Genomic DNA, 4,543 nt, shown 5'->3' on the forward strand with positions numbered 1-4,543 from the left:
TAAAATACTTGTACTCGGCAAAAGTGCTTTATCCGTACCGGATACTCGTTTCAGCCGGATACTCGGATCACCCCTATGTGTAACTATGGAGTCTAACAGACTTGACGTGTTGCACGCTAGATGCACCAACTGTCAGTAGAAAACATTGAACACGAATATCTAGATCCTTCTCCGAGGAAATCAGCATAGTAACAAGTTCTGACAGACAGACACACACACCTATCATGACACTGTTCCCTGGAGACCGTGTTGACCAACTGACTCCTAACTGACGTTTCTAATGTGTGTGTATGTTAAGGTTCCAGATTTCTGAGACAAAATCCGGGGACCTTTTCAGCTCAGAGGCGTAAATATGCCTGAAACAGGTCGTGGTTTCATCTTTGTAAACTTAAAACAGGGACACTGCCCCAGGGACGTCACTAGACCTAGAGCTGCAATGGGGCACAAGCTAGTCCGTGGGCATGCTCCCCTGTAAGAAAATCTTGTCTGTTTTAACATTTAAATGCATCAATCTGGTGCACTTTGAAAAGAAATTCGGAGTTTACACTTGATTACTTTTATATCAATGGATGGAAATATTTGTCCTGTAGCCTGAACTATTTTACACTTCAGAATTTTTACCATGCACAACTGGAATAGTTTTTTTCTTATATTTTTATATATATTTTTGCATTAATGTCACTAGGAAGCATAACAGTAGAAATGTATATTTGTAAGTGAGATTTTCTGGAATCTGGCAATATAATAACCCTTATAGTGGGATACTCTGGCTAAGCAAAACAAAAAAGGCGTTTCAGGTTTGGCCTACTGTAGAATCTAAGAATGTAGAATCAAACCACACTATGCTATTTCAGTAAACAATTTACTTAAATTCAATCAAGGTCATAGAAGAAACAATCAAGACTCAAGTCATCAACATGCATGAATACATTCTGACTAGGTGTGGGTAAAAAAATGTATTCTTAAATGCATCGCCATTCTTTGTAGAACAATTCGATAATCGATTCAGATAAGTTAATATTTGATTTTTAACAAATGAAAAAAATGTGTCTCCAGACATGTCCTAATCAGAAAACAAAGTGAAAGAGAATGAGAATGGGATAATGGACGACAATTTAAGAGCTTAACACAACAATGTCTAAATCTAACAAACTCAGATTTTTATGTATGTTTTTTTAAATCACGCATGTAAATGTATAGAAATAAATGGTTGTGTCGCAATGCATTGATAATTGGTTAAGAATCAAATCGTTGGCCTCTGAATTGGAATTGAATTGTGAGGTGCCCAGAGATTCCCACCCCTAATTCTGACAGATGTAACCTAATTGTAGGTTGTATTTTTCTAAGGATTTGTTTGTTTTTGGCCAGCTTCCCCATGAAGTCCTGGCATGGAAGGTTGAAGTTGGTCTTCACTGTGAGCAGGGCCTTCATGGTACAGACTGTTAAGCGATTTCTTTCTGCAGTCCACACATTGTTCATCTGAGGGATAACCCTCTCAACAGGAGCATTGCTTCCTGGTAAACAGATTACCACAGATGCCAATTTGGCTAGGTTGGTGTGTGGAAGTTCAAAATGGCTTATTACTGTTCCCCATCTCTGAGTGAGAGGTGTCTCATCTCTCTTCCATTCCTCCAGTATACCCCACTGAAGGAACTCTTGGAGACCAGATACCTCATCAAAAAGATGATCTTCATCAATTGCCACATTGGGGCATTTCCTTTGGATGGTGGCTACTGCCTTTTCGATTTCCAATTGCTGAGGCTGCTTTTTCAGAAGTAGACAGTTCAAGTCATGGAGGTCATCTACGTGCTCTCCCCATGCATCCAAGTACTTCATGGCAGTCTCAAAAAAACACTTTGAATTCCACAGAAATGTCTCTTTTGTGATAGCCTGGATTTTCCTCCAGGTTTCTCAGAAGACCTCTAGCCACTGGCAGGAAGTGGTTATCGCGCCTTGCAGTGAGTTTGGTTTGGAAATTTCTGAGAATGGCAGCTGACTCAACTGCACAGCGGTCCTGGCCTTCAAGCATTTTTATGGTCTCATAGAAAATAACCTGGTTACCGTGAACAAATGTCAGCCACAGCTCGGTCAAGGGATCTTCAAACAGCCTGCGGACAACAACAGTACTTTTGTCTTTGGAGAGGAAAAATGACTTGAGGGTGGCATACATTTGTAGGACTCTCTCCAAGGCTGGGAGCATTGATAGCCAGCGGACATTGCTGTGTTTCAAAATGTTGTGGTACTCTTGACCCACAAAATTGCAAGGTCTTTAGTCTCTGCACACGGAGTGTAAAAATGTGGAAATAGCCAAAGACCTTGGTGAGAATATTTTCCACATCTAGAGGAACCATGTGCAGTGCAGTTCAACCGGACAGTTCAACCGGAAAACCACAAGAATCTCCTCTGCAATCTCTGCTGCAGTGTCTCCTTTGATTTCAACAAAATTCAAAAGTTTTGTTTCAAGCGCTGCCATCATACAACTTGCAGTACCTGACAAGTATGGGCAGCAGCTTTACATGGCCATGGTTTGAGGCATCAACGGACAAAGACACAAAGTTAGCCTGGCCAAGATCGTGGGTTAGCTCTGTCATGGCCCAGGGTGCAAATACATTTGTCACTATGGCATCACATTTCGTTCTTGCACATGAAAACTTTGGCTGGTAGAGCTTCCGGTTCAGTGCTGCTGTGCAGTTGCTCAATCTGAAACTGTGATTGTGTCTGATGGTATGGTAAGCAAACACACCCTCCTGTACAGCCAATTCATACTCTGTTTGAGAAGGCTAACTTTCTTGTCCTCCTCTGTTCACTTTTATTCCTTCACTCTTCTCTCCCCTTAGTTCACACTGTCCTTTCTTGCTCTTATCTATTTAACTAGTCTTCCTGTCCTGTCTTCCACTTGTCCATCCTTTCCACTCTCCCTGCAAGGACCAAAGCAAAACAATCTGACTGATTTTGTGAGCTAATTACTGTTAGTCCTCAATAAATATCATGTTAAATAAATATTATGTTAATTAGGTTAAACACTAACATGTGTTTCTGCAAAGAAATAAGTAACAATGTAAAACCTACCATATACAATGCATAGGAATTAAAGCAAAAATAACAATAAACCTGCTATTAATTACATTATCTTAATGCAGTGTAACTACTTCAGCGTGTAAAGAATGCACCTAAAATACAAACCTGAGCGAGGGTGTTCATAAATCACCATTATATTGAATCAACAGCCAGGTGCAATTTAACTAACAGGTGAAGAATATAAACAATGTTGGTGTTCTTTACTTGCTAGCTAAATTGTTAAGTTAACTGGTGATTTCAAGGAAAATCACCAGTTAACTTAACAATAGGCTCTATGCACAATCGCTTCCGGGTTTGTCTCAGCCCGCTCACTCACTTCCGGTGCTGCGCTGTAAGCCGTGTTTACATTCTGTGGAGATAATGGCAAACTGCTGTTTACAAGAACTGCCTAAGGTTAACGTGAATGGTGTTAACACCATTTTGAGGCAGTTTGCTGTTACACCTAAGAGGATTAAAGGGATTTAAATTATATATTTCAAGCTACATTGACAACTTTGAGGGTGAGTAACGTTATTTTCTCATCTCATGCAAAATTGGACTAAAGTTAGCGAATCGGTTTCTAAAATCGTTGTCTCCGTTTCTGACGTAAATTTGAAAATTGCTTGTTTATGCGATCTAACTGTTGCATACAAATTGTGCAATATGATTGTTACTGACTGAGTAATTTCTCAGTTTCCAGTAAAGATCAGTTCTCAGGAGAGATCAGCGTGAGGGCGACATGTTTCAGGTTGATGAAGAAGTCAGAGAAGCCCCACAGATTAAGAGTAGGAGGACATAAAAGACAGCTCATCTCTAAATGAAAATATGGGTTCATAAGTGTTGTAAATGATTTAGAATGTATTTACAAATAACATTAACAATTTAATTGTCTTTACAGATTGTATTAAAAGACTCCCGTCCTGTAACACTGTCACAGTGTAGTTGTTCTTGTGTTGCTGGGACAGCAATGTGCAACCACATTGTTGCACTACTCTACCAAACAGCCCACTACTCACAGCTTGGCATCAGTGCGGTTCCTCCAGTTCACAGCTGTACTGAAACGGAGCAGAGCTGGCATAAACCTAGAACAATGGTAATTCTAAATGAATTTGCTAATAAAAAATATATAAAAATACAACTACTGGAAATGCAATAAACTAATAAATACAATGAGCATTTGTTTTATATATAGGGAGTCAAGCCAGGTCCTGTCAATAAAATGGTGGTTCTGTCTGCAAGACCCAAAAAGAGGAAGCTTGCTGAGGGTTTAAGGTACAACGCAAACATTTCATTCTAAAGATGAATGTAGTTTAAAATTAAAAATATGAAAGATTAGACAGAATAAAATCTAGAAAAAAATTGCTTTTTGTTTAAAACTTTTCTTTTCATTTCAGGACTACCCTTTACAAGGGTGTCACCAGTGAGCTGCCTGACCTCTCAGTCCTCCAAGTAGCAGAGGCATATAAGGACTACGCCAGTGCTGTAG

Source organism: Etheostoma cragini, chromosome 1, assembly GCF_013103735.1.
Source record: "Etheostoma cragini isolate CJK2018 chromosome 1, CSU_Ecrag_1.0, whole genome shotgun sequence".
NCBI lineage: Eukaryota > Metazoa > Chordata > Actinopteri > Perciformes > Percidae > Etheostoma > Etheostoma cragini.